This window comes from Phoenix dactylifera, chromosome 4 (assembly GCF_051530095.1).
Source record: "Phoenix dactylifera cultivar Ajwa chromosome 4, Ajwa_hap1_PhDact_Kaust_v1.1, whole genome shotgun sequence".
Lineage (NCBI taxonomy): Eukaryota > Viridiplantae > Streptophyta > Magnoliopsida > Arecales > Arecaceae > Phoenix > Phoenix dactylifera.
Window position 1 is genome coordinate 35694195 of NC_143193.1, and position 25499 is coordinate 35719693.

Below are 25499 nucleotides of genomic sequence, written 5' to 3' on the forward strand. Positions count from 1 at the left end.
AAAAATAAATATTATCAAAAAATAAAAAAGCGGGCAAAAAATAAAAAGGGTGCAACATGAGGACTTCCCAGGGGGTCACCCATCCTAGTACTACTCTCGCCCAAGCACGCTTAACTGCGGAGTTCTGATAGGATCCGGTGCATTAGTGCTGGTATGATCCCACCCAAGACATGCCCTTCGAAACTCCCTTTTATGACAAAGTAGCAGACCTCGACGGCCCGAGACATTCGCGCTGCCGGGGCCGTTCTGGCGTAGGATTCAACACGCTGTTCTGCTATGCGGCATGGCACCGCCAGTCTCCGGACTCAGTTTATTTTCGGGGGAAAAAAATTATCCGAAGAGGAAAAGCCAAAAGCCGAAAAATAAAAAATAAATGTTATCAAAAAATAAAAAAGCGGGCAAAAAATAAAAGGGGTGCAACACGAGGACTTCCCAGGGGGTCACCCATCCTAGTACTACTCTCGCCCAAGCACGCTTAACTGCGGAGTTCTGATGGGATCCGGTGCATTAGTGCTGGTATGATCGCACGCATGACATGCCCTTCGAAACTTCCTTTTATGACAAAGCAGCAGACCTCGACGGCCCGAGACATTCGCGCTGCCGGGGCCGTTCTGGCGTAGGATTCAACGCGCTGTTCCGCTATGCGGCATGGCACCGCCAGTCTCCGGACTCAGTTTATTTTCGGGGGAAAAAAATTATCCGAAGAGGAAAAGCCAAAAGCCGAAAAATTAAAAATAAATATTATCAAAAAATAAAAAAGTGGAGAAAAAAATAAAAAGGGTGCAACACGAGGACTTCCCAGGGGGTCACCCATCCTAGTACTACTCTCGCCCAAGCACGCTTAACTGCGGAGTTCTGATGGGATCCGGTGCATTAGTGCTGGTATGATCGCACCCATGACATGCCCTTCGAAACTCCCTTTTATGACAAAGCTGCAGACCTCAACTGCCCGAGACATTCGCGCTGCCGGGGCCGTTCTGGCGTAGGATTCAACGCGCTGTTCCGCTATGCGGCATGGCACCGCGAGTCTCCGGACTCAGTTTATTTTCGGGGGAAAAAAATTATCCGAAGAGGAAAAGCCAAAAGCCAAAAAATTAAAAATAAATATTATCAAAAAATAAAAAAGCGGGCAAAAAATAAAAGGGGTGCAACACGAGGACTTCCCAGGGGGTCACCCATCCTAGTACTACTCTTGCCCAAGCACGCTTAACTGCGGAGTTCTGATGGGATTCGGTGCATTAGTGCTGGTATGATCGCACCCATGACATGCCCATCGAAACACCCTTTTATGACAAAGCAGCAGACCTCGACGGCCCGAGACATTCGCGCTGCCGGGGCCGTTCTGGCGTAGGATTCAATGCGCTGTTCCGCTATGCGGCATGGCACCGCGAGTCTCCGGACTCAGTTTATTTTCGAGGAAAAAAAATTATCCGAAGAGGAAAAGCCAAAAGCCAAAAAATTAAAAATAAATGTTATCAAAAAAGAAAAAAGCGGGCAAAAAATAAAAGGGGTGCAACACGAGGACTTCCCAGGGGGTCACCCATCCTAGTACTACTCTCGCCCAAGCACGCTTAACTGCGGAGTTCTGATGGGATCCGGTGCATTAGTGCTGGTATGATCGCACCCATGATATGCCCTTCGAAACTCCCTTTTATGACAAAGCAGCAGACCTCGACGGCCCGAGAAATTCGCGCTGCCGGGGCCGTTCTGGCGTAGGATTCAACGCGCTGGTCCCGCTATGCGGCATGGCACCGCCAGTCTCCGGACCCAGTTTATTGTCGGGGGAAAAAAATTATCCGAAGAGGAAAAGCCAAAAGCCAAAAAATTAAAAATAAATATTATCAAAAAATAAAAAAGCGGGCAAAAAATAAAAAGGGTGCAACATGAGGACTTCCCAGGGGGTCACCCATCCTAGTACTACTCTCGCCCAAGCACGCTTAACTGCGGAGTTCTGATAGGATCCGGTGCATTAGTGCTGGTATGATCCCACCCAAGACATGCCCTTCGAAACTCCCTTTTATGACAAAGTAGCAGACCTCGACGGCCCGAGACATTCGCGCTGCCGGGGCCGTTCTGGCGTAGGATTCAACACGCTGTTCCGCTATGCGGCATGGCACCGCCAGTCTCCGGACTCAGTTTATTTTCGGGGGAAAAAAATTATCCGAAGAGGAAAAGCCAAAAGCCGAAAAATAAAAAATAAATGTTATCAAAAAATAAAAAAGCGGGCAAAAAATAAAAGGGGTGCAACACGAGGACTTTCCAGGGGGTCACCCATCCTAGTACTACTCTCGCCCAAGCACGCTTAACTGCGGAGTTCTGATGGGATCCGGTGCATTAGTGCTGGTATGATCGCACGCATGACATGCCCTTCGAAACTCCCTTTTATGACAAAGCAGCAGACCTCGACGGCCCGAGACATTCGCGCTGCCGGGGCCGTTCTGGCGTAGGATTCAACGCGCTGTTCCGCTATGCGGCATGGCACCGCCAGTCTCCGGACTCAGTTTATTTTCGGGGGAAAAAAATTATCCGAAGAGGAAAAGCCAAAAGCCGAAAAATAAAAAATAAATGTTATCAAAAAATAAAAAAGCGGGCAAAAAATAAAAGGGGTGCAACACGAGGACTTCCCAGGGGGTCACCCATCCTAGTACTACTCTCGCCCAAGCACGCTTAACTGCGGAGTTCTGATGGGATCCGGTGCATTAGTGCTGGTATGATCGCACCCATGACATGCCCTTCGAAACTCCCTTTTATGACAAAGCAGCAGATCTCGACGGCCCGAGACATTCGCGCTACCGGGGCCGTTCTGGCGTAGGATTCAACGCGCTGTTCCGCTATGCGGCATGGCACCGCCAGTCTCCGGACTCAGTTTATTTTCGGGGGAAAAAAATTATCCGAAGAGGAAAAGCCAAAAGCCAAAAAATTAAAAATAAATATTATCAAAAAATAAAAAAGCGGGCAAAAAATAAAAAGGGTGCAACACGAGGACTTCCCAGGGGGTCACCCATCCTAGTACTTCTCTCGCCCAAGCACGCCTAACTGCGGAGTTATGATGGGATCCGGTGCATTAGTGCTGGTATGATCGCACCCATGACATGCCCTTCGAAACTCCCTTTTATGACAAAGCAGCAGACCGCGACGGCCCGAGACATTCGCGCTGCCGGGGCCGTTCTGGCGTAGGATTCAACGCGCTGTTCCGCTATGCGGCATGGCACCGCGAGTCTCCGGACTCAGTTTATTTTCGGGGGAAAAAAATTATCCGAAGAGGAAAAGCCAAAAGCCGAAAAATTAAAAATAAATATTATCAAAAAATAAAAAAGCGGGCAAAAAATAAAAGGGGTGCAACACGAGGACTTCCCAGGGGGTCACCCATCCTAGTACTACTCTCGCCCAAGCACACTTAACTGCGGAGTTCTGATGGGATCCGGTGCATTAGTGCTGGTATGATCGCACCTATGACATGCCCATCGAAACTCCCTTTTATGACAAAGCAGCAGACCTCGACGGCCCGAGACATTCGCGCCGCCGGGGCCGTTCTGGCGTAGGATTCAACGCGCTATTCCCGCTATGCGGCATGGCACCGCCAGTCTCCGGACTCAGTTTATTTTCGGGGAAAAAAAATTATCCGAAGAGGAAAAGCCAAAAGCCGAAAAATTAAAAATAAATATTATCAAAAAATAAAAAAGTGGAGAAAAAAATAAAAAGGGTGCGACACGAGGACTTCCCAGGGGGTCACCCATCCTAGTACTACTCTCGCCCAAGCACGCTTAACTGCGGAGTTCTGATGGGATCCGGTGCATTAGTGCTGGTATGATCGCACCTATGACATGCCCTTCGAAACTCCCTTTTATGACAAAGCAGCAGACCTCGACGGACCGAGACATTCGCGATGCCGGGGCCGTTCTGGCGTAGGATTCAACGCGCTGTTCCGCTATGCGGCATGGCACCGCCAGTCTCCGGACTCAGTTTATTTTCGGGGGAAAAAAATTATCCGAAGAGGAAAAGCCAAAAGCCGAAAAATTAAAAATAAATATTATCAAAAAATAAAAAAGCGGGCAAAAAATAAAAGGGGTGCAACACGAGTACTTCCCAGGGGGTCACCCGTCCTAGTACTACTCTCGCCCAGGCACGCTTAACTGCGGAGTTCTGATGGGATCCGGTGCATTAGTGCTGGTATGATCGCACCCATGACATGCCCATCGAAACACCCTTTTATGACAAAGCAGCAGACCTCGACGGCCCGAGACATTCGCGCTGCCGGGGCCGTTCTGGCGTAGGATTCAATGCGCTGTTCCGCTATGCGGCATGGCACCGCGAGTCTCCGGACTCAGTTTATTTTCGAGGGAAAAAAATTATCCGAAGAGGAAAAGCCAAAAGCCAAAAAATTAAAAATAAATGTTATCAAAAAAGAAAAAAGCGGGCAAAAAATAAAAGGGGTGCAACACGAGGACTTCCCAGGGGGTCACCCATCCTAGTACTACTCTCGCCCAAGCACGCTTAACTGCGGAGTTCTGATGGGATCAGGTGCATTAGTGCTGGTATGATCGCACCCATGATATGCCCTTCGAAACTCCCTTTTATGACAAAGCAGCAGACCTCGACGGCCCGAGACATTCGCGCTGCCGGGGCCGTTCTGGCGTAGGATTCAACGCGCTGGTCCCGCTATGCGGCATGGCACCGCCAGTCTCCGGACCCAGTTTATTGTCGGGGGAAAAAAATTATCCGAAGGGGAAAAGCCAAAAGCCAAAAAATTAAAAATAAATATTATCAAAAAATAAAAAAGCGGGCAAAAAATAAAAAGGGTGCAACATGAGGACTTCCCAGGGGGTCACCCATCCTAGTACTACTCTCGCCCAAGCACGCTTAACTGCAGAGTTCTGATAGGATCCGGTGCATTAGTGCTGGTATGATCGCACCCAAGACATGCCCTTCGAAACTCCCTTTTATGACAAAGTAGCAGACCTCGACGGCCCGAGACATTCGCGCTGCCGGGGCCGTTCTGCCGTAGGATTCAACACGCTGTTCCGCTATGCGGCATGGCACCGCCAGTCTCCGGACTCAGTTTATTTTCGGGGGAAAAAAATTATCCGAAGAGGAAAAGCCAAAAGCCGAAAAATAAAAAATAAATGTTATCAAAAAATAAAAAAGCGGGCAAAAAATAAAAGGGGTGCAACACGAGGACTTCCCAGGGGGTCACCCATCCTAGTACTACTCTCGCCCAAGCACGCTTAACTACGGAGTTCTGATGGGATCCGGTGCATTAGTGCTGGTATGATCGCACCCATGACATGCCCTTCGAAACTCCCTTTTATGACAAAGCAGCAGACCTCGACGGCCCGAGACATTCGCGCTGCCGGGGCCGTTCTGGCGTAGGATTCAACGCGCTGTTCCGCTATGCGGCATGGCACCGCCAGTCTCCGGACTCAGTTTATTTTCGGGGGAAAAAAATTATCCGAAGAGGAAAAGCCAAAAGCCGAAAAATAAAAAATAAATGTTATCAAAAAATAAAAAAGCGGGCAAAAAATAAAAGGGGTGCAACACGAGGACTTCCCATGGGGTCACCCATCCTAGTACTACTCTCGCCCAAGCACGCTTAACTGCGGAGTTCTGATGGGATCAGGTGCATTAGTGCTGGTATGATCGCACCCATGATATGCCCTTCGAAACTCCCTTTTATGACAAAGCAGCAGACCTCGACGGCCCGAGACATTCGCGCTGCCGGGGCCGTTCTGGCGTAGGATTCAACGCGCTGGTCCCGCTATGCGGCATGGCACCGCCAGTCTCCGGACCCAGTTTATTGTCGGGGGAAAAAAATTATCCGAAGAGGAAAAGCCAAAAGCCAAAAAATTAAAAATAAATATTATCAAAAAATAAAAAAGCGGGCAAAAAATAAAAAGGGTGCAACATGAGGACTTCCCAGGGGGTCACCCATCCTAGTACTACTCTCGCCCAAGCACGCTTAACTGCAGAGTTCTGATAGGATCCGGTGCATTAGTGCTGGTATGATCGCACCCAAGACATGCCCTTCGAAACTCCCTTTTATGACAAAGTAGCAGACCTCGACGGCCCGAGACATTCGCGCTGCCGGGGCCGTTCTGGCGTAGGATTCAACACGCTGTTCCGCTATGCGGCATGGCACCGCCAGTCTCCGGACTCAGTTTATTTTCGGGGGAAAAAAATTATCCGAAGAGGAAAAGCCAAAAGCCGAAAAATAAAAAATAAATGTTATCAAAAAATAAAAAAGCGGGCAAAAAATAAAAGGGGTGCAACACGAGGACTTCCCAGGGGGTCACCCATCCTAGTACTACTTTCGCCCAAGCACGCTTAACTGCGGAGTTCTGATGGGATCCGGTGCATTAGTGCTGGTATGATCGCACCCATGACATGCCCTTCGAAACTCCCTTTTATGACAAAGCAGCAGACCTCGACGGCCCGAGACATTCGCGCTGCCGGGGCCGTTCTGGCGTAGGATTCAACGCGCTGTTCCGCTATGCGGCATGGCACCGCCAGTCTCCGGACTCAGTTTATTTTCGGGGGAAAAAAACTATCCGAAGAGGAAAAGCCAAAAGCCAAAAAATTAAAAATAAATATTATCAAAAAATAAAAAAGCGGGCAAAAAATAAAAAGGGTGCAACACGAGGACTTCCCAGGGGGTCACCCATCCTAGTACTTCTCTCGCCCAAGCACGCCTAACTGCGGAGTTATGATGGGATCCGGTGCATTAGTGCTGGTATGATCGCACCCATGACATGCCCTTCGAAACTCCCTTTTATGACAAAGCAGCAGACCGCGACGGCCCGAGACATTCGCGCTGCCGGGGCCGTTCTGGCGTAGGATTCAACGCGCTGTTCCGCTATGCGGCATGGCACCGCGAGTCTCCGGACCCAGTTTATTGTCGGGGGAAAAAAATTATCCGAAGGGGAAAAGCCAAAAGCCAAAAAATTAAAAATAAATATTATCAAAAAATAAAAAAGCGGGCAAAAAATAAAAAGGGTGCAACATGAGGACTTCCCAGGGGGTCACCCATCCTAGTACTACTCTCGCCCAAGCACGCTTAACTGCAGAGTTCTGATAGGATCCGGTGCATTAGTGCTGGTATGATCGCACCCAAGGCATGCCCTTCGAAACTCCCTTTTATGACAAAGTAGCAGACCTCGACGGCCCGAGACATTCGCGCTGCCGGGGCCGTTCTGCCGTAGGATTCAACACGCTGTTCCGCTATGCGGCATGGCACCGCCAGTCTCCGGACTCAGTTTATTTTCGGGGGAAAAAAATTATCCGAAGAGGAAAAGCCAAAAGCCGAAAAATAAAAAATAAATGTTATCAAAAAATAAAAAAGCGGGCAAAAAATAAAAGGGGTGCAACACGAGGACTTCCCAGGGGGTCACCCATCCTAGTACTACTCTCGCCCAAGCACGCTTAACTACGGAGTTCTGATGGGATCCGGTGCATTAGTGCTGGTATGATCGCACCCATGACATGCCCTTCGAAACTCCCTTTTATGACAAAGCAGCAGACCTCGACGGCCCGAGACATTCGCGCTGCCGGGGCCGTTCTGGCGTAGGATTCAACGCGCTGTTCCGCTATGCGGCATGGCACCGCCAGTCTCCGGACTCAGTTTATTTTCGGGGGAAAAAAATTATCCGAAGAGGAAAAGCCAAAAGCCGAAAAATAAAAAATAAATGTTATCAAAAAATAAAAAAGCGGGCAAAAAATAAAAGGGGTGCAACACGAGGACTTCCCAGGGGGTCACCCATCCTAGTACTACTCTCTCCCAAGCACGCTTAACTGCGGAGTTCTGATGGGATCAGGTGCATTAGTGCTGGTATGATCGCACCCATGATATGCCCTTCGAAACTCCCTTTTATGACAAAGCAGCAGACCTCGACGGCCCGAGACATTCGCGCTGCCGGGGCCGTTCTGGCGTAGGATTCAACGCGCTGGTCCCGCTATGCGGCATGGCACCGCCAGTCTCCGGACCCAGTTTATTGTCGGGGGAAAAAAATTATCCGAAGAGGAAAAGCCAAAAGCCAAAAAATTAAAAATAAATATTATCAAAAAATAAAAAAGCGGGCAAAAAATAAAAAGGGTGCAACATGAGGACTTCCCAGGGGGTCACCCATCCTAGTACTACTCTCGCCCAAGCACGCTTAACTGCAGAGTTCTGATAGGATCCGGTGCATTAGTGCTGGTATGATCGCACCCAAGACATGCCCTTCGAAACTCCCTTTTATGACAAAGTAGCAGACCTCGACGGCCCGAGACATTCGCGCTGCCGGGGCCGTTCTGGCGTAGGATTCAACATGCTGTTCCGCTATGCGGCATGGCACCGCCAGTCTCCGGACTCAGTTTATTTTCGGGGGAAAAAAATTATCCGAAGAGGAAAAGCCAAAAGCCGAAAAATAAAAAATAAATGTTATCAAAAAATAAAAAAGCGGGCAAAAAATAAAAGGGGTGCAACACGAGGACTTCCCAGGGGGTCACCCATCCTAGTACTACTTTCGCCCAAGCACGCTTAACTGCGGAGTTCTGATGGGATCCGGTGCATTAGTGCTGGTATGATCGCACCCATGACATGCCCTTCGAAACTCCCTTTTATGACAAAGCAGCAGACCTCGACGGCCCGAGACATTCGCGCTGCCGGGGCCGTTCTGGCGTAGGATTCAACGCGCTGTTCCGCTATGCGGCATGGCACCGCCAGTCTCCGGACTCAGTTTATTTTCGGGGGGAAAAAATTATCCGAAGAGGAAAAGCCAAAAGCCAAAAAATTAAAAATAAATATTATCAAAAAATAAAAAAGCGGGCAAAAAATAAAAAGGGTGCAACACGAGGACTTCCCAGGGGGTCACCCATCCTAGTACTTCTCTCGCCCAAGCACGCCTAACTGCGGAGTTATGATGGGATCCGGTGCATTAGTGCTGGTATGATCGCACCCATGACATGCCCTTCGAAACTCCCTTTTATGACAAAGCAGCAGACCGCGACGGCCCGAGACATTCGCGCTGCCGGGGCCGTTCTGGCGTAGGATTCAACGCGCTGTTCCGCTATGCGGCATGGCACCGCGAGTCTCCGGACTCAGTTTATTTTCGGGGGAAAAAAATTATCCGAAGAGGAAAAGCCAAAAGCCGAAAAATTAAAAATAAATATTATCAAAAAATAAAAAAGCGGGCAAAAAATAAAAGGGGTGCAACACGAGGACTTCCCAGGGGGTCACCCATCCTAGTACTACTCTCGCCCAAGCACGCTTAACTGCGGAGTTCTGATGGGATCCGGTGCATTAGTGCTGGTATGATCGCACCCATGACATGCCCATCGAAACTCCCTTTTATGACAAAGCAGCAGACCTCGACGGCCCGAGACATTCGCGCCGCCGGGGCCGTTCTGGCGTAGGATTCAACGCGCTGTTCCGCTATGCGGCATGGCACCGCGAGTCTCCGGACTCAGTTTATTTTCGGGGGAAAAAAATTATCCGAAGAGGAAAAGCCAAAAGCCGAAAAATTAAAAATAAATATTATCAAAAAATAAAAAAGCGGGCCAAAAATAAAAGGGGTGCAACACGAGGACTTCCCAGGGGGTCACCCATCCTAGTACTACTCTCGCCCAAGCACGCTTAACTGCGGAGTTCTGATGGGATCCGGTGCATTAGTGCTGGTATGATCGCACCCATGACATGCCCATCGAAACACCCTTTTATGACAAAGCAGCAGACCTCGACGGCCCGAGACATTCGCGCTGCCGGGGCCGTTCTGGCGTAGGATTCAATGCGCTGTTCCGCTATGCGGCATGGCACCGCGAGTCTCCGGACTCAGTTTATTTTCGAGGGAAAAAAATTATCCGAAGAGGAAAAGCCAAAAGCCAAAAAATTAAAAATAAATGTTATCAAAAAAGAAAAAAGCGGGCAAAAAATAAAAGGGGTGCAACACGAGGACTTCCCAGGGGGTCACCCATCCTAGTACTACTCTCGCCCAAGCACGCTTAACTGCGGAGTTCTGATGGGATCAGGTGCATTAGTGCTGGTATGATCGCACCCATGATATGCCCTTCGAAACTCCCTTTTATGACAAAGCAGCAGACCTCGACGGCCCGAGACATTCGCGCTGCCGGGGCCGTTCTGGCGTAGGATTCAACGCGCTGGTCCCGCTATGCGGCATGGCACCGCCAGTCTCCGGACCCAGTTTATTGTCGGGGGAAAAAAATTATCCGAAGAGGAAAAGCCAAAAGCCAAAAAATTAAAAATAAATATTATCAAAAAATAAAAAAGCGGGCAAAAAATAAAAAGGGTGCAACATGAGGACTTCCCAGGGGGTCACCCATCCTAGTACTACTCTCGCCCAAGCACGCTTAACTGCAGAGTTCTGATAGGATCCGGTGCATTAGTGCTGGTATGATCGCACCCAAGACATGCCCTTCGAAACTCCCTTTTATGACAAAGTAGCAGACCTCGACGGCCCGAGACATTCGCGCTGCCGGGGCCGTTCTGGCGTAGGATTCAACACGCTGTTTCGCTATGCGGCATGGCACCGCCAGTCTCCGGACTCAGTTTATTTTCGGGGGAAAAAAATTATCCGAAGAGGAAAAGCCAAAAGCCGAAAAATAAAAAATAAATGTTATCAAAAAATAAAAAAGCGGGCAAAAAATAAAAGGGGTGCAACACGAGGACTTCCCAGGGGGTCACCCATCCTAGTACTACTCTCGCCCAAGCACGCTTAACTACGGAGTTCTGATGGGATCCGGTGCATTAGTGCTGGTATGATCGCACCCATGACATGCCCTTCGAAACTCCCTTTTATGACAAAGCAGCAGACCTCGACGGCCCGAGACATTCGCGCTGCCGGGGCCGTTCTGGCGTAGGATTCAACGCGCTGTTCCGCTATGCGGCATGGCACCGCCAGTCTCCGGACTCAGTTTATTTTCGGGGGAAAAAAATTATCCGAAGAGGAAAAGCCAAAAGCCGAAAAATAAAAAATAAATGTTATCAAAAAATAAAAAAGCGGGCAAAAAATAAAAGGGGTGCAACACGAGGACTTCCCAGGGGGTCACCCATCCTAGTACTACTCTCGCCCAAGCACGCTTAACTGCGGAGTTCTGATGGGATCAGGTGCATTAGTGCTGGTATGATCGCACCCATGATATGCCCTTCGAAACTCCCTCTTATGACAAAGTAGCAGACCTCGACGGCCCGAGACATTCGCGCTGCCGGGGCCGTTCTGGCGTAGGATTCAACGCGCTGGTCCCGCTATGCGGCATGGCACCGCCAGTCTCCGGACCCAGTTTATTGTCGGGGGAAAAAAATTATCCGAAGAGGAAAAGCCAAAAGCCAAAAAATTAAAAATAAATATTATCAAAAAATAAAAAAGCGGGCAAAAAATAAAAAGGGTGCAACATGAGGACTTCCCAGGGGGTCACCCATCCTTGTACTACTCTCGCCCAAGCACGCTTAACTGCAGAGTTCTGATAGGATCCGGTGCATTAGTGCTGGTATGATCGCACCCAAGACATGCCCTTCGAAACTCCCTTTTATGACAAAGTAGCAGACCTCGACGGCCCGAGACATTCGCGCTGCCGGGGCCGTTCTGGCGTAGGATTCAACACGCTGTTCCGCTATGCGGCATGGCACCGCCAGTCTCCGGACTCAGTTTATTTTCGGGGGAAAAAAATTATCCGAAGAGGAAAAGCCAAAAGCCGAAAAATAAAAAATAAATGTTATCAAAAAATAAAAAAGCGGGCAAAAAATAAAAGGGGTGCAACACGAGGACTTCCCAGGGGGTCACCCATCCTAGTACTACTCTCGCCCAAGCACGCTTAACTGCGGAGTTCTGATGAGATCCGGTGCATTAGTGCTGGTATGATCGCACCCATGACATGCCCTTCGAAACTCCCTTTTATGACAAAGCAGCAGACCTCGACGGCCCGAGACATTCGCGCTGCCGGGGCCGTTCTGGCGTAGGATTCAACGCGCTGTTCCGCTATGCGGCATGGCACCGCCAGTCTCCGGACTCAGTTTATTTTCGGGGGAAAAAAATTATCCGAAGAGGAAAAGCCAAAAGCCGAAAAATAAAAAATAAATGTTATCAAAAAATAAAAAAGCGGGCAAAAAATAAAAGGGGTGCAACACGAGGACTTCCCATGGGGTCACCCATCCTAGTACAACTCTCGCCCAAGCACGCTTAACTGCGGAGTTCTGATGGGATCCGGTGCATTAGTGCTGGTATGATCGCACCCATGACATGCCCTTCGAAACTCCCTTTTATGACAAAGCAGCAGACCTCGACGGCCCGAGACATTCGCGCAGCCGGGGCCGTTCTGGCGTAGGATTCAACGCGCTGTTCCGCTATGCGGCATGGCACCGCCAGTCTCCGGACTCAGTTTATTTTCGGGGGGAAAAAATTATCCGAAGAGGAAAAGCCAAAAGCCAAAAAATTAAAAATAAATATTATCAAAAAATAAAAAAGCGGGCAAAAAATAAAAAGGGTGCAACACGAGGACTTCCCAGGGGGTCACCCATCCTAGTACTTCTCTCGCCCAAGCACGCCTAACTGCGGAGTTATGATGGGATCCGGTGCATTAGTGCTGGTATGATCGCACCCATGACATGCCCTTCGAAACTCCCTTTTATGACAAAGCAGCAGACCGCGACGGCCCGAGACATTCGCGCTGCCGGGGCCGTTCTGGCGTAGGATTCAACGCGCTGTTCCGCTATGCGGCATGGCACCGCGAGTCTCCGGACTCAGTTTATTTTCGGGGGAAAAAAATTATCCGAAGAGGAAAAGCCAAAAGCCGAAAAATTAAAAATAAATATTATCAAAAAATAAAAAAGCGGGCAAAAAATAAAAGGGGTGCAACACGAGGACTTCCTAGGGGGTCACCCATCCTAGTACTACTCTTGCCCAAGCACGCTTAACTGCGGAGTTCTGATGGGATCCGGTGCATTAGTGCTGGTATGATCGCACCCATGACATGCCCATCGAAACACCCTTTTATGACAAAGCAGCAGACCTCGACGGCCCGAGACATTCGCGCTGCCGGGGCCGTTCTGGCGTAGGATTCAACGCGCTGTTCCGCTATGCGGCATGGCACCGCCAGTCTCCGGACTCAGTTTATTTTCGGGGGAAAAAAATTATCCGAGGAGGAAAAGCCAAAAGCCGAAAAATTAAAAATAAATATTATCAAAAAATAAAAAAATGGAGAAAAAAATAAAAAGGGTGCAACACGAGGACTTCCCAGGGGGTCACCCATCCTAGTACTACTCTCGCCCAAGCATGCTTAACTGCGGAGTTCTGATGGGATCCGGTGCATTAGTGCTGGTATGATCGCACCCATGACATGCCCTTCGAAACTCCCTTTTATGACAAAGCAGCAGACCTCGACGGCCCGAGACATTCGCGCTGCCGGGGCCGTTCTGGTGTAGGATTCAACGCGCTGTTCCGCTATGCGGCATGGCACCGCGAGTCTCCGGACTCAGTTTATTTTCGGGGGAAAAAAATTATCCGAAGAGGAAAAGCCAAAAGCCGAAAAATTAAAAATAAATATTATCAAAAAATAAAAAAGCGGGCCAAAAATAAAAGGGGTGCAACACGAGGACTTCCCAGGGGGTCACCCATCCTAGTACTACTCTCGCCCAAGCACGCTTAACTGCGGAGTTCTGATGGGATCCGGTGCATTAGTGCTGGTATGATCGCACCCATGACATGCCCATCGAAACACCCTTTTATGACAAAGCAGCAGACCTCGACGGCCCGAGACATTCGCGCTGCCGGGGCCGTTCTGGCGTAGGATTCAATGCGTTGTTCCGCTATGCGGCATGGCACCGCGAGTCTCCGGACTCAGTTTATTTTCGAGGGAAAAAAATTATCCGAAGAGGAAAAGCCAAAAGCCAAAAAATTAAAAATAAATGTTATCAAAAAAGAAAAAAGCGGGCAAAAAATAAAAGGGGTGCAACACGAGGACTTCCCAGGGGGTCACCCATCCTAGTACTACTCTCGCCCAAGCACGCTTAACTGCAGAGTTCTGATGGGATCCGGTGCATTAGTGCTGGTATGATCGCACCCATGACATGCCCATCGAAACACCCTTTTATGACAAAGCAGCAGACCTCGACGGCCCGAGACATTCGCGCTGCCGGGGCCGTTCTGGCATAGGATTCAACGCGCTGTTCCGCTATGCGGCATGGCACCGCCAGTCTCCGGACTCAGTTTATTTTCGGGGGAAAAAAATTATCCGAAGAGGAAAAGCCAAAAGCCGAAAAATTAAAAATAAATATTATCAAAAAATAAAAAAGCGGGCCAAAAATAAAAGGGGTGCAACACGAGGACTTCCCAGGGGGTCACCCATCCTAGTACTACTCTCGCCCAAGCACGCTTAACTGCGGAGTTCTGATGGGATCCGGTGCATTAGTGCTGGTATGATCGCAAACATGACATGCCCATCGAAACACCCTTTTATGACAAAGCAGCAGACCTCGACGGCCCGAGACATTCGCGCTGCCGGGGCCGTTCTGGCGTAGGATTCAATGCGTTGTTCCGCTATGCGGCATGGCACCGCGAGTCTCCGGACTCAGTTTATTTTCGAGGGAAAAAAATTATGCGAAGAGGAAAAGCCAAAAGCCAAAAAATTAAAAATAAATGTTATCAAAAAAGAAAAAAGCGGGCAAAAAATAAAAGGGGTGCAACACGAGGACTTCCGAGGGGGTCACCCATCCTAGTACTACTCTCGCCCAAGCACGCTTAACTGCGGAGTTCTGATGGGATCCGGTGCATTAGTGCTGGTATGATCGCACCCATGATACGCCCTTCGAAACTCCCTTTTATGACAAAGCAGCAGACCTCGACGGCCCGAGACATTCGCGCTGCCGGGGCCGTTCTGGCGTAGGATTCAACGCGCTGGTCCCGCTATGCGGCATGGCACCGCCAGTCTCCGGACCCAGTTTATTGTCGGGGGAAAAAAATTATCCGAAGAGGAAAAGCCAAAAGCCAAAAAATTAAAAATAAATATTATCAAAAAATAAAAAAGCGGGCAAAAAATAAAAAGGGTGCAACATGAGGACTCCCCAGGGGGTCACCCATCCTAGTACTACTCTCGCCCAAGCACGCTTAACTGCAGAGTTCTGATAGGATCCGGTGCATTAGTGCTGGTATGATCGCACCCAAGACATGCCCTTCGAAACTCCCTTTTATGACAAAGTAGCAGACCTCGACGGCCCGAGACATTCGCGCTGCCGGGGCCGTTCTGGTGTAGGATTCAACACGCTGTTCCGCTATGCGGCATGGCACCGCCAGTCTCCGGACTCAGTTTATTTTCGGAGGAAAAAAATTATCCGAAGAGGAAAAGCCAAAAGCCGAAAAATAAAAAATAAATGTTATCAAAAAATAAAAAAGCGGGCAAAAAATAAAAGGGGTGCAACACGAGGACTTCCCAGGGGGTCACCCATCCTAGTACTACTCTCGCCCAAGCACGCTTAACTACGGAGTTCTGATGGGATCCGGTGCATTAGTGCTGGTATGATCGCACCCATGACATGCCCTTCGAAACTCCCTTTTATGACAAAGCAGCAGACCTCGACGGCCCGAGACATTCGCGCTGCCGGGGCCGTTCTGGCGTAGGATTCAACGCGCTGTTCCGCTATGCGGCATGGCACCGCGAGTCTCCGGACTCAGTTTATTTTCGGGGGAAAAAAATTATCCGAAGAGGAAAAGCCAAAAGCCGAAAAATAAAAAATAAATGTTACCAAAAAATAAAAAAGCGGGCAAAAAATAAAAGGGGTGCAACACGAGGACTTCCCAGGGGGTCACCCATCCTAGTACTACTCTCGCCCAAGCACGCTTAACTGCGGAGTTCTGATGGGATCAGGTGCATTAGTGCTGGTACGATCGCACCCATGATATGCCCTTCGAAACTCCCTTTTATGACAAAGCAGCAGACCTCGACGGCCCGAGACATTCGCGCTGCCGGGGCCGTTCTGGCGTAGGATTCAACGCGCTGGTCCCGCTATGCGGCATGGCACCGCCAGTCTCCGGACCCAGTTTATTGTCGGGGGAAAAAAATTATCCGAAGAGAAAAAGCCAAAAGCCAAAAAATTAAAAATAAATATTATCAAAAAATAAAAAAGCGGGCAAAAAATAAAAAGGGTGCAACATGAGGACTTCCCAGGGGGTCACCCATCCTAGTACTACTCTCGCCCAAGCACGCTTAACTGCAGAGTTCTGATAGGATCCGGTGCATTAGTGCTGGTATGATCGCACCCAAGACATGCCCTTCGAAACTCCCTTTTATGACAAAGTAGCAGACCTCGACGGCCCGAGACATTCGCGCTGCCGGGGCCGTTCTGGCGTAGGATTCAACACGCTGTTCCGCTATGCGGCATGGCACCGCCAGTCTCCGGACTCAGTTTATTTTCGGGGGAAAAAAATTATCCGAATAGGAAAAGCCAAAAGCCGAAAAATAAAAAATAAATGTTATCAAAAAATAAAAAAGCGGGCAAAAAATAAAAGGGGTGCAACACGAGGACTTCCCAGGGGGTCACCCATCCTAGTAATACTCTCGCCCAAGCACGCTTAACTGCGGAGTTCTGATGAGATCCGGTGCATTAGTGCTGGTATGATCGCACCCATGACATGCCCTTCGAAACTCCCTTTTATGACAAAGCAGCAGACCTCGACGGCCCGAGACATTCGCGCTGCCGGGGCCGTTCTGGCGTAGGATTCAACGCGCTGTTCCGCTATGCGGCATGGCACCGCCAGTCTCCGGACTCAGTTTATTTTCGGGGGAAAAAAATTATCCGAAGAGGAAAAGCCAAAAGCCGAAAAATTAAAAATAAATATTATCAAAAAATAAAAAAGCGGGCAAAAAATAAAAGGGGTGCAACACGAGGACTTCCTAGGGGGTCACCCATCCTAGTACTACTCTCGCCCAAGCACGCTTAACTGCGGAGTTCTGATGGGATCCGGTGTATTAGTGCTGGTATGATCGCACCCATGACATGCCCATCGAAACACCCTTTTATGACAAAGCAGCAGACCTCGACGGCCCGAGACATTCGCGCTGCCGGGGCCGTTCTGGCGTAGGATTCAACGCGCTGTTCCGCTATGCGGCATGGCACCGCCAGTCTCCGGACTCAGTTTATTTTCGGGGGAAAAAAATTATCCGAAGAGGAAAAGCCAAAAGCCGAAAAATTAAAAATAAATATTATCAAAAAATAAAAAAGTGGAGAAAAAAATAAAAAGGGTGCAACACGAGGACTTCCCAGGGGGTCACCCATCCTAGTACTACTCTCGCCCAAGCACGCTTAACTGCGGAGTTCTGATGGGATCCGGTGCATTAGTGCTGGTATGATCGCACCCATGACATGCCCTTCGAAACTCCCTTTTATGACAAAGCAGCAGACCTCGACGGCCCGAGACATTCGCGCTGCCGGGGCCGTTCTGGTGTAGGATTCAACGCGCTGTTCCGCTATGCGGCATGGCACCGCGAGTCTCCGGACTCAGTTTATTTTCGGGGGAAAAAAATTATCCGAAGAGGAAAAGCCAAAAGCCGAAAAATTAAAAATAAATATTATCAAAAAATAAAAAAGCGGGCCAAAAATAAAAGGGGTGCAACACGAGGACTTCCCAGGGGGTCACCCATCCTAGTACTACTCTCGCCCAAGCACGCTTAACTGCGGAGTTCTGATGGGATCCGGTGCATTAGTGCTGGTATGATCGCACCCATGACATGCCCATCGAAACACCCTTTTATGACAAAGCAGCAGACCTCGACGGCCCGAGACATTCGCGCTGCCGGGGCCGTTCTGGCGTAGGATTCAATGCGTTGTTCCGCTATGCGGCATGGCACCGCGAGTCTCCGGACTCAGTTTATTTTCGAGGGAAAAAAATTATCCGAAGAGGAAAAGCCAAAAGCCAAAAAATTAAAAATAAATGTTATCAAAAAAGAAAAAAGCGGGCAAAAAATAAAAGGGGTGCAACACGAGGACTTCCCAGGGGGTCACCCATCCTAGTACTACTCTCGCCCAAGCACGCTTAACTGCGGAGTTCTGATGGGATCCGGTGCATTAGTGCTGGTATGATCGCACCCATGATACGCCCTTCGAAACTCCCTTTTATGACAAAGCAGCAGACCTCGACGGCCCGAGACATTCGCGCTGCCGGGGCCGTTCTGGCGTACGATTCAACGCGCTGGTCCCGCTATGCGGCATGGCACCGCCAGTCTCCGGACCCAGTTTATTGTCGGGGGAAAAAAATTATCCGAAGAGGAAAAGCCAAAAGCCAAAAAATTAAAAATAAATATTATCAAAAAATAAAAAAGCGGGCAAAAAATAAAAAGGGTGCAACATGAGGACTTCCCAGGGGGTCACCCATCCTAGTACTACTCTCGCCCAAGCACGCTTAACTGCAGAGTTCTGATAGGATCCGGTGCATTAGTGCTGGTATGATCGCACCCAAGACATGCCCTTCGAAACTCCCTTTTATGACAAAGTAGCAGACCTCGACGGCCCGAGACATTCGCGCTGCCGGGGCCGTTCTGGTGTAGGATTCAACACGCTGTTCCGCTATGCGGCATGGCACCGCCAGTCTCCGGACTCAGTTTATTTTCGGGGGAAAAAAATTATCCGAAGAGGAAAAGCCAAAAGCCGAAAAATAAAAAATAAATGTTATCAAAAAATAAAAAAGCGGGCAAAAAATAAAAGGGGTGCAACACGAGGACTTCCCAGGGGGTCACCCATCCTAGTACTACTCTCGCCCAAGCACGCTTAACTACGGAGTTCTGATGGGATCCGGTGCATTAGTGCTGGTATGATCGCACCCATGACATGCCCTTCGAAACTCCCTTTTATGACAAAGCAGCAGACCTCGACGGCCCGAGACATTCGCGCTGCCGGGGCCGTTCTGGCGTAGGATTCAACGCGCTGTTCCGCTATGCGGCATGGCACCGCCAGTCTCCGGACTCAGTTTATTTTCGGGGGAAAAAAATTATCCGAAGAGGAAAAGCCAAAAGCCGAAAAATAAAAAATAAATGTTATCAAAAAATAAAAAAGCGGGCAAAAAATAAAAGGGGTGCAACACGAGGACTTCCCAGGGGGTCACCCATCCTAGTACTACTCTCGCCCAAGCACGCTTAACTGCGGAGTTCTGATGGGATCAGGTGCATTAGTGCTGGTATGATCGCACCCATGATATGCCCTTCGAAACTCCCTTTTATGACAAAGCAGCAGACCTCGACGGCCCGAGACATTCGCGCTGCCGGGGCCGTTCTGGCGTAGGATTCAACGCGCTGGTCCCGCTATGCGGCATGGCACCGCCAGTCTCCGGACCCAGTTTATTGTCGGGGGAAAAAAATTATCCGAAGAGAAAAAGCCAAAAGCCAAAAAATTAAAAATAAATATTATCAAAAAATAAAAAAGCGGGCAAAAAATAAAAAGGGTGCAACATGAGGACTTCCCAGGGGGTCACCCATCCTAGTACTACTCTCGCCCAAGCACGCTTAACTGCAGAGTTCTGATAGGATCCGGTGCATTAGTGCTGGTATGATCGCACCCAAGACATGCCCTTCGAAACTCCCTTTTATGACAAAGTAGCAGACCTCGACGGCCCGAGACATTCGCGCTGCCGGGGCCGTTCTGGCGTAGGATTCAACACGCTGTTCCGCTATGCGGCATGGCACCGCCAGTCTCCGGACTCAGTTTATTTTCGGGGGAAAAAAATTATCCGAAGAGGAAAAGCCAAAAGCCGAAAAATAAAAAATAATGTTATCAAAAAATAAAAAAGCGGGCAAAAAATAAAAGGGGTGCAACACGAGGACTTCCCAGGGGGTCACCCATCCTAGTACTACTCTCGCCCAAGCACGCTTAACTGCGGAGTTCTGATGAGATCCGGTGCATTAGTGCTGGTATGATCGCACCCATGACATGCCCTTCGAAACTCCCTTTTATGACAAAGCAGCAGACCTCGACGGCCCGAGACATTCGCGCTGCCGGGGCCGTTCTGGCGTAGGATTCAACGCGCTGTTCCGCTATGCGGCATGGCACCGCCAGTCTCCGGACTCAGTTTATTTTCGGGGGAAAAAAATTATCCGAAGAGGAAAAGCCAAAAGCCGAAAAATTAAAAATAAATATTATCAAAAAATAAAAAAGCGGGCAAAAAATAAAAGGGGTGCAACACGAGGACTTCCTAGGGGGTCACCCATCCTAGTACTACTCTCGCCCAAGCACGCTTAACTGCAGAGTTCTGATGGGATCCGGTGCATTAGTGCTGGTATGATCGCACCCATGACATGCCCATCGAAACACCCTTTTATGACAAAGCAGCAGACCTCGACGGCCCGAGACATTCGCGCTGCCGGGGCCGTTCTGGCGTAGGATTCAACGCGCTGTTCCGCTATGCGGCATGGCACCGCCAGTCTACGGACTCAGTTTATTTTCGGGGGAAAAAAATTATCCGAAGAGGAAAAGCCAAAAGCCGAAAAATTAAAAATAAATATTATCAAAAAATAAAAAAGTGGAGAAAAAAATAAAAAGGGTGCAACACGAGGACTTCCCAGGGGGTCACCCATCCTAGTACTACTCTCGCCCAAGCACGCTTAACTGCGGAGTTCTGATGGGATCCGGTGCATTAGTGCTGGTATGATCGCACCCATGACATGCCCTTCGAAACTCCCTTTTATGACAAAGCAGCAGACCTCGACGGCCCGAGACATTCGCGCTGCCGGGGCCGTTCTGGTGTAGGATTCAACGCGCTGTTCCGCTATGCGGCATGGCACCGCGAGTCTCCGGACTCAGTTTATTTTCGGGGGAAAAAAATTATCCGAAGAGGAAAAGCCAAAAGCCGAAAAATTAAAAATAAATATTATCAAAAAATAAAAAAGCGGGCCAAAAATAAAAGGGGTGCAACACGAGGACTTCCCAGGGGGTCACCCATCCTAGTACTACTCTCGCCCAAGCACGCTTAACTGCGGAGTTCTGATGGGATCCGGTGCATTAGTGCTGGTATGATCGCACACATGACATGCCCATCGAAACACCCTTTTATGACAAAGCAGCAGACCTCGACGGCCCGAGACATTCGCGCTGCCGGGGCCGTTCTGGCGTAGGATTCAATGCGTTGTTCCGCTATGCGGCATGGCACCGCGAGTCTCCGGACTCAGTTTATTTTCGAGGGAAAAAAATTATGCGAAGAGGAAAAGCCAAAAGCCAAAAAATTAAAAATAAATGTTATCAAAAAAGAAAAAAGCGGGCAAAAAATAAAAGGGGTGCAACACGAGGACTTCCCAGGGGGTCACCCATCCTAGTACTACTCTCGCCCAAGCACGCTTAACTGCGGAGTTCTGATGGGATCCGGTGCATTAGTGCTGGTATGATCGCACCCATGATACGCCCTTCGAAACTCCCTTTTATGACAAAGCAGCAGACCTCGACGGCCCGAGACATTCGCGCTGCCGGGGCCGTTCTGGCGTAGGATTCAACGCGCTGGTCCCGCTATGCGGCATGGCACCGCCAGTCTCCGGACCCAGTTTATTGTCGGGGGAAAAAAATTATCCGAAGAGGAAAAGCCAAAAGCCAAAAAATTAAAAATAAATATTATCAAAAAATAAAAAAGCGGGCAAAAAATAAAAAGGGTGCAACATGAGGACTCCCCAGGGGGTCACCCATCCTAGTACTACTCTCGCCCAAGCACGCTTAACTGCAGAGTTCTGATAGGATCCGGTGCATTAGTGCTGGTATGATCGCACCCAAGACATGCCCTTCGAAACTCCCTTTTATGACAAAGTAGCAGACCTCGACGGCCCGAGACATTCGCGCTGCCGGGGCCGTTCTGGCGTAGGATTCAACACGCTGTTCCGCTATGCGGCATGGCACCGCCAGTCTCCGGACTCAGTTTATTTTCGGGGAAAAAAAATTATCCGAAGAGGAAAAGCCAAAAGCCGAAAAATAAAAAATAAATGTTATCAAAAAATAAAAAAGCGGGCAAAAAATAAAAGGGGTGCAACACGAGGACTTCCCAGGGGGTCACCCATCCTAGTACTACTCTCGCCCAAGCACGCTTAACTGCGAAGTTCTGATGAGATCCGGTGCATTAGTGCTGGTATGATCGCACCCATGACATGCCCTTCGAAACTCCCTTTTATGACAAAGCAGTAGACCTCGACGGCCCGAGACATTCGCGCTGCCGGGGCCGTTCTGGCGTAGGATTCAACGCGCTGTTCCGCTATGCGGCATGGCACCGCCAGTCTCCGGACTCAGTTTATTTTCGGGGGAAAAAAATTATCCGAAGAGGAAAAGCCAAAAGCCGAAAAATTAAAAATAAATATTATCAAAAAATAAAAAAGCGGGCAAAAAATAAAAGGGGTGCAACACGAGGACTTCCTAGGGGGTCACCCATCCTAGTACTACTCTCGCCCAAGCACGCTTAACTGCAGAGTTCTGATGGGATCCGGTGCATTAGTGCTGGTATGATCGCACCCATGACATGCCCATCGAAACACCCTTTTATGACAAAGCAGCAGACCTCGACGGCCCGAGACATTCGCGCTGCCGGGGCCGTTCTGGCGTAGGATTCAACGCGCTGTTCCGCTATGCGGCATGGCACCGCCAGTCTCCGGACTCAGTTTATTTTCGGGGGAAAAAAATTATCCGAAGAGGAAAAGCCAAAAGCCGAAAAATTAAAAATAAATATTATCAAAAAATAAAAAAGCGGGCAAAAAATAAAAGGGGTGCAACACGAGGACTTCCTAGGGGGTCACCCATCCTAGTACTACTCTCGCCCAAGCACGCTTAACTGCAGAGTTCTGATGGGATCCGGTGCATTAGTGCTGGTATGATCGCACCCATGACATGCCCATCGAAACACCCTTTTATGACAAAGCAGCAGACCTCGACGGCCCGAGACATTCGCGCTGCCGGGGCCGTTCTGGCGTAGGATTCAACGCGCTGTTCCGCTATGCGGCATGGCACCGCCAGTCTCCGGACTCAGTTTATTTTCGGGGGAAAAAATTATCCGAAGAGGAAAAGCCAAAAGCCGAAAAATTAAAAATAAATATTATCAAAAAATAAAAAAGTGGAGAAAAAAATAAAAAGGGTGCAACACGAGGACTTCCCTGGGGGTCACCCATCCTAGTACTACTCTCGCCCAAGCACGCTTAACTGCGGAGTTCTGATGGGATCCGGTGCATTAGTGCTGGTATGATCGCACCCATGACATGCCCTTCGAAACTCCCTTTTATGACAAAGCAGCAGACCTCGACGGCCCGAGACATTCGCGCTGCCGGGGCCGTTCTGGTGTAGGATTCAACGCGCTGTTCCGCTATGCGGCATGGCACCGCGAGTCTCCGGACTCAGTTTATTTTCGGGGGAAAAAAATTATCCGAAGAGGAAAAGCCAAAAGCCGAAAAATTAAAAATAAATATTATCAAAAAATAAAAAAGCGGGCCAAAAATAAAAGGGGTGCAACACGAGGACTTCCCAGGGGGTCACCCATCCTAGTACTACTCTCGCCCAAGCACGCTTAACTGCGGAGTTCTGATGGGATCCGGTGCATTAGTGCTGGTATGATCGCACACATGACATGCCCATCGAAACACCCTTTTATGACAAAGCAGCAGACCTCGACGGCCCGAGACATTCGCGCTGCCGGGGCCGTTCTGGCGTAGGATTCAATGCGTTGTTCCGCTATGCGGCATGGCACCGCGAGTCTCCGGACTCAGTTTATTTTCGAGGGAAAAAAATTATGCGAAGAGGAAAAGCCAAAAGCCAAAAAATTAAAAATAAATGTTATCAAAAAAGAAAAAAGCGGGCAAAAAATAAAAGGGGTGCAACACGAGGACTTCCCAGGGGGTCACCCATCCTAGTACTACTCTCGCCCAAGCACGCTTAACTGCGGAGTTCTGATGGGATCCGGTGCATTAGTGCTGGTATGATCGCACCCATGATACGCCCTTCGAAACTCCCTTTTATGACAAAGCAGCAGACCTCGACGGCCCGAGACATTCGCGCTGCCGGGGCCGTTCTGGCGTAGGATTCAACGCGCTGGTCCCGCTATGCGGCATGGCACCGCCAGTCTCCGGACCCAGTTTATTGTCGGGGGAAAAAAATTATCCGAAGAGGAAAAGCCAAAAGCCAAAAAATTAAAAATAAATATTATCAAAAAATAAAAAAGCGGGCAAAAAATAAAAAGGGTGCAACATGAGGACTCCCCAGGGGGTCACCCATCCTAGTACTACTCTCGCCCAAGCACGCTTAACTGCAGAGTTCTGATAGGATCCGGTGCATTAGTGCTGGTATGATCGCACCCAAGACATGCCCTTCGAAACTCCCTTTTATGACAAAGTAGCAGACCTCGACGGCCCGAGACATTCGCGCTGCCGGGGCCGTTCTGGCGTAGGATTCAACACGCTGTTCCGCTATGCGGCATGGCACCGCCAGTCTCCGGACTCAGTTTATTTTCGGGGAAAAAAAATTATCCGAAGAGGAAAAGCCAAAAGCCGAAAAATAAAAAATAAATGTTATCAAAAAATAAAAAAGCGGGCAAAAAATAAAAGGGGTGCAACACGAGGACTTCCCAGGGGGTCACCCATCCTAGTACTACTCTCGCCCAAGCACGCTTAACTGCGAAGTTCTGATGAGATCCGGTGCATTAGTGCTGGTATGATCGCACCCATGACATGCCCTTCGAAACTCCCTTTTATGACAAAGCAGTAGACCTCGACGGCCCGAGACATTCGCGCTGCCGGGGCCGTTCTGGCGTAGGATTCAACGCGCTGTTCCGCTATGCGGCATGGCACCGCCAGTCTCCGGACTCAGTTTATTTTCGGGGGAAAAAAATTATCCGAAGAGGAAAAGCCAAAAGCCGAAAAATTAAAAATAAATATTATCAAAAAATAAAAAAGCGGGCAAAAAATAAAAGGGGTGCAACACGAGGACTTCCTAGGGGGTCACCCATCCTAGTACTACTCTCGCCCAAGCACGCTTAACTGCAGAGTTCTGATGGGATCCGGTGCATTAGTGCTGGTATGATCGCACCCATGACATGCCCATCGAAACACCCTTTTATGACAAAGCAGCAGACCTCGACGGCCCGAGACATTCGCGCTGCCGGGGCCGTTCTGGCGTAGGATTCAACGCGCTGTTCCGCTATGCGGCATGGCACCGCCAGTCTCCGGACTCAGTTTATTTTCGGGGGAAAAAAATTATCCGAAGAGGAAAAGCCAAAAGCCGAAAAATTAAAAATAAATATTATCAAAAAATAAAAAAGCGGGCAAAAAATAAAAGGGGTGCAACACGAGGACTTCCTAGGGGGTCACCCATCCTAGTACTACTCTCGCCCAAGCACGCTTAACTGCAGAGTTCTGATGGGATCCGGTGCATTAGTGCTGGTATGATCGCACCCATGACATGCCCATCGAAACACCCTTTTATGACAAAGCAGCAGACCTCGACGGCCCGAGACATTCGCGCTGCCGGGGCCGTTCTGGCGTAGGATTCAACGCGCTGTTCCGCTATGCGGCATGGCACCGCCAGT

General features: G+C 49.4%; 60 non-coding genes and 10 pseudogenes across 60 annotated transcripts; all 70 read right to left on the minus strand.

Annotated features, from left to right (window-relative positions):
- Positions 1 to 46: 46 nt before the first annotated feature.
- LOC149758553 (5S ribosomal RNA) lies at positions 47 to 165 on the minus strand (annotated as a pseudogene).
- Positions 166 to 411: 246 nt separating this feature from the next.
- On the minus strand, positions 412 to 530 carry LOC149758554 (5S ribosomal RNA). The gene has a single exon (XR_016402631.1). It is a non-coding gene; the product is annotated as a 5S ribosomal RNA (ribosomal RNA).
- A 247-nt stretch (positions 531 to 777) lies between these two features.
- Positions 778 to 896, minus strand: LOC149758555 (5S ribosomal RNA). Its single transcript, XR_016411900.1, has one exon. It is a non-coding gene; the product is annotated as a 5S ribosomal RNA (ribosomal RNA).
- Positions 897 to 1142: 246 nt separating this feature from the next.
- On the minus strand, positions 1143 to 1261 carry LOC149758556 (5S ribosomal RNA). The gene has a single exon (XR_016407619.1). It is a non-coding gene; the product is annotated as a 5S ribosomal RNA (ribosomal RNA).
- A 246-nt stretch (positions 1262 to 1507) lies between these two features.
- On the minus strand, positions 1508 to 1626 carry LOC149758557 (5S ribosomal RNA). Its single transcript, XR_016408622.1, has one exon. It is a non-coding gene; the product is annotated as a 5S ribosomal RNA (ribosomal RNA).
- A 247-nt stretch (positions 1627 to 1873) lies between these two features.
- On the minus strand, positions 1874 to 1992 carry LOC149758558 (5S ribosomal RNA; annotated as a pseudogene).
- A 246-nt stretch (positions 1993 to 2238) lies between these two features.
- LOC149758559 (5S ribosomal RNA) lies at positions 2239 to 2357 on the minus strand. Its single transcript, XR_016406189.1, has one exon. It is a non-coding gene; the product is annotated as a 5S ribosomal RNA (ribosomal RNA).
- A 246-nt stretch (positions 2358 to 2603) lies between these two features.
- Positions 2604 to 2722, minus strand: LOC149758560 (5S ribosomal RNA). The gene has a single exon (XR_016408634.1). It is a non-coding gene; the product is annotated as a 5S ribosomal RNA (ribosomal RNA).
- A 246-nt stretch (positions 2723 to 2968) lies between these two features.
- Positions 2969 to 3087, minus strand: LOC149758561 (5S ribosomal RNA; annotated as a pseudogene).
- Positions 3088 to 3333: 246 nt separating this feature from the next.
- LOC149758562 (5S ribosomal RNA) lies at positions 3334 to 3452 on the minus strand. The gene has a single exon (XR_016403622.1). It is a non-coding gene; the product is annotated as a 5S ribosomal RNA (ribosomal RNA).
- Positions 3453 to 3700: 248 nt separating this feature from the next.
- Positions 3701 to 3819, minus strand: LOC149758563 (5S ribosomal RNA). The gene has a single exon (XR_016401300.1). It is a non-coding gene; the product is annotated as a 5S ribosomal RNA (ribosomal RNA).
- A 246-nt stretch (positions 3820 to 4065) lies between these two features.
- On the minus strand, positions 4066 to 4184 carry LOC149758564 (5S ribosomal RNA). Its single transcript, XR_016403184.1, has one exon. It is a non-coding gene; the product is annotated as a 5S ribosomal RNA (ribosomal RNA).
- Positions 4185 to 4430: 246 nt separating this feature from the next.
- Positions 4431 to 4549, minus strand: LOC149758565 (5S ribosomal RNA). The gene has a single exon (XR_016403450.1). It is a non-coding gene; the product is annotated as a 5S ribosomal RNA (ribosomal RNA).
- A 247-nt stretch (positions 4550 to 4796) lies between these two features.
- On the minus strand, positions 4797 to 4915 carry LOC149758566 (5S ribosomal RNA). The gene has a single exon (XR_016408345.1). It is a non-coding gene; the product is annotated as a 5S ribosomal RNA (ribosomal RNA).
- Positions 4916 to 5161: 246 nt separating this feature from the next.
- On the minus strand, positions 5162 to 5280 carry LOC149758567 (5S ribosomal RNA). The gene has a single exon (XR_016412481.1). It is a non-coding gene; the product is annotated as a 5S ribosomal RNA (ribosomal RNA).
- Positions 5281 to 5526: 246 nt separating this feature from the next.
- On the minus strand, positions 5527 to 5645 carry LOC149758568 (5S ribosomal RNA). Its single transcript, XR_016403597.1, has one exon. It is a non-coding gene; the product is annotated as a 5S ribosomal RNA (ribosomal RNA).
- A 247-nt stretch (positions 5646 to 5892) lies between these two features.
- On the minus strand, positions 5893 to 6011 carry LOC149758569 (5S ribosomal RNA). The gene has a single exon (XR_016408346.1). It is a non-coding gene; the product is annotated as a 5S ribosomal RNA (ribosomal RNA).
- Positions 6012 to 6257: 246 nt separating this feature from the next.
- Positions 6258 to 6376, minus strand: LOC149758570 (5S ribosomal RNA). The gene has a single exon (XR_016403414.1). It is a non-coding gene; the product is annotated as a 5S ribosomal RNA (ribosomal RNA).
- A 246-nt stretch (positions 6377 to 6622) lies between these two features.
- Positions 6623 to 6741, minus strand: LOC149758571 (5S ribosomal RNA; annotated as a pseudogene).
- A 246-nt stretch (positions 6742 to 6987) lies between these two features.
- Positions 6988 to 7106, minus strand: LOC149758572 (5S ribosomal RNA). Its single transcript, XR_016408348.1, has one exon. It is a non-coding gene; the product is annotated as a 5S ribosomal RNA (ribosomal RNA).
- Positions 7107 to 7352: 246 nt separating this feature from the next.
- On the minus strand, positions 7353 to 7471 carry LOC149758573 (5S ribosomal RNA). Its single transcript, XR_016412482.1, has one exon. It is a non-coding gene; the product is annotated as a 5S ribosomal RNA (ribosomal RNA).
- A 246-nt stretch (positions 7472 to 7717) lies between these two features.
- Positions 7718 to 7836, minus strand: LOC149758574 (5S ribosomal RNA). Its single transcript, XR_016407788.1, has one exon. It is a non-coding gene; the product is annotated as a 5S ribosomal RNA (ribosomal RNA).
- A 247-nt stretch (positions 7837 to 8083) lies between these two features.
- On the minus strand, positions 8084 to 8202 carry LOC149758575 (5S ribosomal RNA). The gene has a single exon (XR_016408349.1). It is a non-coding gene; the product is annotated as a 5S ribosomal RNA (ribosomal RNA).
- A 246-nt stretch (positions 8203 to 8448) lies between these two features.
- Positions 8449 to 8567, minus strand: LOC149758576 (5S ribosomal RNA). The gene has a single exon (XR_016403416.1). It is a non-coding gene; the product is annotated as a 5S ribosomal RNA (ribosomal RNA).
- Positions 8568 to 8813: 246 nt separating this feature from the next.
- On the minus strand, positions 8814 to 8932 carry LOC149758577 (5S ribosomal RNA; annotated as a pseudogene).
- Positions 8933 to 9178: 246 nt separating this feature from the next.
- LOC149758578 (5S ribosomal RNA) lies at positions 9179 to 9297 on the minus strand. The gene has a single exon (XR_016408645.1). It is a non-coding gene; the product is annotated as a 5S ribosomal RNA (ribosomal RNA).
- A 246-nt stretch (positions 9298 to 9543) lies between these two features.
- LOC149758579 (5S ribosomal RNA) lies at positions 9544 to 9662 on the minus strand. The gene has a single exon (XR_016408652.1). It is a non-coding gene; the product is annotated as a 5S ribosomal RNA (ribosomal RNA).
- Positions 9663 to 9908: 246 nt separating this feature from the next.
- On the minus strand, positions 9909 to 10027 carry LOC149758580 (5S ribosomal RNA). Its single transcript, XR_016403451.1, has one exon. It is a non-coding gene; the product is annotated as a 5S ribosomal RNA (ribosomal RNA).
- Positions 10028 to 10274: 247 nt separating this feature from the next.
- LOC149758581 (5S ribosomal RNA) lies at positions 10275 to 10393 on the minus strand. The gene has a single exon (XR_016408350.1). It is a non-coding gene; the product is annotated as a 5S ribosomal RNA (ribosomal RNA).
- Positions 10394 to 10639: 246 nt separating this feature from the next.
- LOC149758582 (5S ribosomal RNA) lies at positions 10640 to 10758 on the minus strand. Its single transcript, XR_016412483.1, has one exon. It is a non-coding gene; the product is annotated as a 5S ribosomal RNA (ribosomal RNA).
- Positions 10759 to 11004: 246 nt separating this feature from the next.
- Positions 11005 to 11123, minus strand: LOC149758583 (5S ribosomal RNA). The gene has a single exon (XR_016403452.1). It is a non-coding gene; the product is annotated as a 5S ribosomal RNA (ribosomal RNA).
- A 247-nt stretch (positions 11124 to 11370) lies between these two features.
- On the minus strand, positions 11371 to 11489 carry LOC149758584 (5S ribosomal RNA; annotated as a pseudogene).
- A 246-nt stretch (positions 11490 to 11735) lies between these two features.
- Positions 11736 to 11854, minus strand: LOC149758585 (5S ribosomal RNA). The gene has a single exon (XR_016400829.1). It is a non-coding gene; the product is annotated as a 5S ribosomal RNA (ribosomal RNA).
- A 246-nt stretch (positions 11855 to 12100) lies between these two features.
- Positions 12101 to 12219, minus strand: LOC149758586 (5S ribosomal RNA). The gene has a single exon (XR_016401718.1). It is a non-coding gene; the product is annotated as a 5S ribosomal RNA (ribosomal RNA).
- Positions 12220 to 12465: 246 nt separating this feature from the next.
- Positions 12466 to 12584, minus strand: LOC149758587 (5S ribosomal RNA; annotated as a pseudogene).
- A 246-nt stretch (positions 12585 to 12830) lies between these two features.
- LOC149758588 (5S ribosomal RNA) lies at positions 12831 to 12949 on the minus strand. The gene has a single exon (XR_016405628.1). It is a non-coding gene; the product is annotated as a 5S ribosomal RNA (ribosomal RNA).
- A 247-nt stretch (positions 12950 to 13196) lies between these two features.
- Positions 13197 to 13315, minus strand: LOC149758589 (5S ribosomal RNA). The gene has a single exon (XR_016402754.1). It is a non-coding gene; the product is annotated as a 5S ribosomal RNA (ribosomal RNA).
- Positions 13316 to 13561: 246 nt separating this feature from the next.
- LOC149758590 (5S ribosomal RNA) lies at positions 13562 to 13680 on the minus strand. The gene has a single exon (XR_016408658.1). It is a non-coding gene; the product is annotated as a 5S ribosomal RNA (ribosomal RNA).
- Positions 13681 to 13926: 246 nt separating this feature from the next.
- On the minus strand, positions 13927 to 14045 carry LOC149758591 (5S ribosomal RNA). The gene has a single exon (XR_016401444.1). It is a non-coding gene; the product is annotated as a 5S ribosomal RNA (ribosomal RNA).
- A 246-nt stretch (positions 14046 to 14291) lies between these two features.
- LOC149758592 (5S ribosomal RNA) lies at positions 14292 to 14410 on the minus strand. The gene has a single exon (XR_016404810.1). It is a non-coding gene; the product is annotated as a 5S ribosomal RNA (ribosomal RNA).
- A 246-nt stretch (positions 14411 to 14656) lies between these two features.
- LOC149758593 (5S ribosomal RNA) lies at positions 14657 to 14775 on the minus strand. Its single transcript, XR_016403046.1, has one exon. It is a non-coding gene; the product is annotated as a 5S ribosomal RNA (ribosomal RNA).
- Positions 14776 to 15022: 247 nt separating this feature from the next.
- Positions 15023 to 15141, minus strand: LOC149758594 (5S ribosomal RNA; annotated as a pseudogene).
- Positions 15142 to 15387: 246 nt separating this feature from the next.
- LOC149758595 (5S ribosomal RNA) lies at positions 15388 to 15506 on the minus strand. Its single transcript, XR_016412484.1, has one exon. It is a non-coding gene; the product is annotated as a 5S ribosomal RNA (ribosomal RNA).
- Positions 15507 to 15752: 246 nt separating this feature from the next.
- LOC149758596 (5S ribosomal RNA) lies at positions 15753 to 15871 on the minus strand. The gene has a single exon (XR_016406438.1). It is a non-coding gene; the product is annotated as a 5S ribosomal RNA (ribosomal RNA).
- A 247-nt stretch (positions 15872 to 16118) lies between these two features.
- Positions 16119 to 16237, minus strand: LOC149758597 (5S ribosomal RNA). The gene has a single exon (XR_016408351.1). It is a non-coding gene; the product is annotated as a 5S ribosomal RNA (ribosomal RNA).
- Positions 16238 to 16483: 246 nt separating this feature from the next.
- LOC149758598 (5S ribosomal RNA) lies at positions 16484 to 16602 on the minus strand. Its single transcript, XR_016405363.1, has one exon. It is a non-coding gene; the product is annotated as a 5S ribosomal RNA (ribosomal RNA).
- Positions 16603 to 16848: 246 nt separating this feature from the next.
- LOC149758599 (5S ribosomal RNA) lies at positions 16849 to 16967 on the minus strand. Its single transcript, XR_016401359.1, has one exon. It is a non-coding gene; the product is annotated as a 5S ribosomal RNA (ribosomal RNA).
- A 247-nt stretch (positions 16968 to 17214) lies between these two features.
- LOC149758600 (5S ribosomal RNA) lies at positions 17215 to 17333 on the minus strand. The gene has a single exon (XR_016411901.1). It is a non-coding gene; the product is annotated as a 5S ribosomal RNA (ribosomal RNA).
- A 246-nt stretch (positions 17334 to 17579) lies between these two features.
- LOC149758601 (5S ribosomal RNA) lies at positions 17580 to 17698 on the minus strand. The gene has a single exon (XR_016408669.1). It is a non-coding gene; the product is annotated as a 5S ribosomal RNA (ribosomal RNA).
- A 246-nt stretch (positions 17699 to 17944) lies between these two features.
- Positions 17945 to 18063, minus strand: LOC149758602 (5S ribosomal RNA). The gene has a single exon (XR_016408680.1). It is a non-coding gene; the product is annotated as a 5S ribosomal RNA (ribosomal RNA).
- A 247-nt stretch (positions 18064 to 18310) lies between these two features.
- On the minus strand, positions 18311 to 18429 carry LOC149758603 (5S ribosomal RNA). Its single transcript, XR_016408352.1, has one exon. It is a non-coding gene; the product is annotated as a 5S ribosomal RNA (ribosomal RNA).
- A 246-nt stretch (positions 18430 to 18675) lies between these two features.
- Positions 18676 to 18794, minus strand: LOC149758604 (5S ribosomal RNA). Its single transcript, XR_016412485.1, has one exon. It is a non-coding gene; the product is annotated as a 5S ribosomal RNA (ribosomal RNA).
- Positions 18795 to 19040: 246 nt separating this feature from the next.
- LOC149758605 (5S ribosomal RNA) lies at positions 19041 to 19159 on the minus strand. Its single transcript, XR_016403453.1, has one exon. It is a non-coding gene; the product is annotated as a 5S ribosomal RNA (ribosomal RNA).
- Positions 19160 to 19406: 247 nt separating this feature from the next.
- Positions 19407 to 19525, minus strand: LOC149758606 (5S ribosomal RNA). The gene has a single exon (XR_016408353.1). It is a non-coding gene; the product is annotated as a 5S ribosomal RNA (ribosomal RNA).
- Positions 19526 to 19770: 245 nt separating this feature from the next.
- On the minus strand, positions 19771 to 19889 carry LOC149758607 (5S ribosomal RNA). The gene has a single exon (XR_016400830.1). It is a non-coding gene; the product is annotated as a 5S ribosomal RNA (ribosomal RNA).
- A 246-nt stretch (positions 19890 to 20135) lies between these two features.
- Positions 20136 to 20254, minus strand: LOC149758608 (5S ribosomal RNA). Its single transcript, XR_016404769.1, has one exon. It is a non-coding gene; the product is annotated as a 5S ribosomal RNA (ribosomal RNA).
- Positions 20255 to 20501: 247 nt separating this feature from the next.
- On the minus strand, positions 20502 to 20620 carry LOC149758609 (5S ribosomal RNA). Its single transcript, XR_016411902.1, has one exon. It is a non-coding gene; the product is annotated as a 5S ribosomal RNA (ribosomal RNA).
- A 246-nt stretch (positions 20621 to 20866) lies between these two features.
- Positions 20867 to 20985, minus strand: LOC149758610 (5S ribosomal RNA). Its single transcript, XR_016401672.1, has one exon. It is a non-coding gene; the product is annotated as a 5S ribosomal RNA (ribosomal RNA).
- Positions 20986 to 21231: 246 nt separating this feature from the next.
- LOC149758611 (5S ribosomal RNA) lies at positions 21232 to 21350 on the minus strand. Its single transcript, XR_016408690.1, has one exon. It is a non-coding gene; the product is annotated as a 5S ribosomal RNA (ribosomal RNA).
- A 247-nt stretch (positions 21351 to 21597) lies between these two features.
- LOC149758612 (5S ribosomal RNA) lies at positions 21598 to 21716 on the minus strand (annotated as a pseudogene).
- Positions 21717 to 21962: 246 nt separating this feature from the next.
- LOC149758613 (5S ribosomal RNA) lies at positions 21963 to 22081 on the minus strand. Its single transcript, XR_016404017.1, has one exon. It is a non-coding gene; the product is annotated as a 5S ribosomal RNA (ribosomal RNA).
- A 246-nt stretch (positions 22082 to 22327) lies between these two features.
- Positions 22328 to 22446, minus strand: LOC149758614 (5S ribosomal RNA). The gene has a single exon (XR_016404770.1). It is a non-coding gene; the product is annotated as a 5S ribosomal RNA (ribosomal RNA).
- Positions 22447 to 22692: 246 nt separating this feature from the next.
- On the minus strand, positions 22693 to 22811 carry LOC149758615 (5S ribosomal RNA). The gene has a single exon (XR_016404771.1). It is a non-coding gene; the product is annotated as a 5S ribosomal RNA (ribosomal RNA).
- A 246-nt stretch (positions 22812 to 23057) lies between these two features.
- LOC149758616 (5S ribosomal RNA) lies at positions 23058 to 23176 on the minus strand. The gene has a single exon (XR_016401139.1). It is a non-coding gene; the product is annotated as a 5S ribosomal RNA (ribosomal RNA).
- Positions 23177 to 23422: 246 nt separating this feature from the next.
- Positions 23423 to 23541, minus strand: LOC149758617 (5S ribosomal RNA). Its single transcript, XR_016401673.1, has one exon. It is a non-coding gene; the product is annotated as a 5S ribosomal RNA (ribosomal RNA).
- Positions 23542 to 23787: 246 nt separating this feature from the next.
- On the minus strand, positions 23788 to 23906 carry LOC149758618 (5S ribosomal RNA). Its single transcript, XR_016408701.1, has one exon. It is a non-coding gene; the product is annotated as a 5S ribosomal RNA (ribosomal RNA).
- Positions 23907 to 24153: 247 nt separating this feature from the next.
- Positions 24154 to 24272, minus strand: LOC149758619 (5S ribosomal RNA; annotated as a pseudogene).
- Positions 24273 to 24518: 246 nt separating this feature from the next.
- On the minus strand, positions 24519 to 24637 carry LOC149758620 (5S ribosomal RNA). The gene has a single exon (XR_016404018.1). It is a non-coding gene; the product is annotated as a 5S ribosomal RNA (ribosomal RNA).
- Positions 24638 to 24883: 246 nt separating this feature from the next.
- LOC149758621 (5S ribosomal RNA) lies at positions 24884 to 25002 on the minus strand. The gene has a single exon (XR_016404772.1). It is a non-coding gene; the product is annotated as a 5S ribosomal RNA (ribosomal RNA).
- Positions 25003 to 25248: 246 nt separating this feature from the next.
- Positions 25249 to 25367, minus strand: LOC149758622 (5S ribosomal RNA). The gene has a single exon (XR_016404774.1). It is a non-coding gene; the product is annotated as a 5S ribosomal RNA (ribosomal RNA).
- Positions 25368 to 25499: the final 132 nt, after the last annotated feature.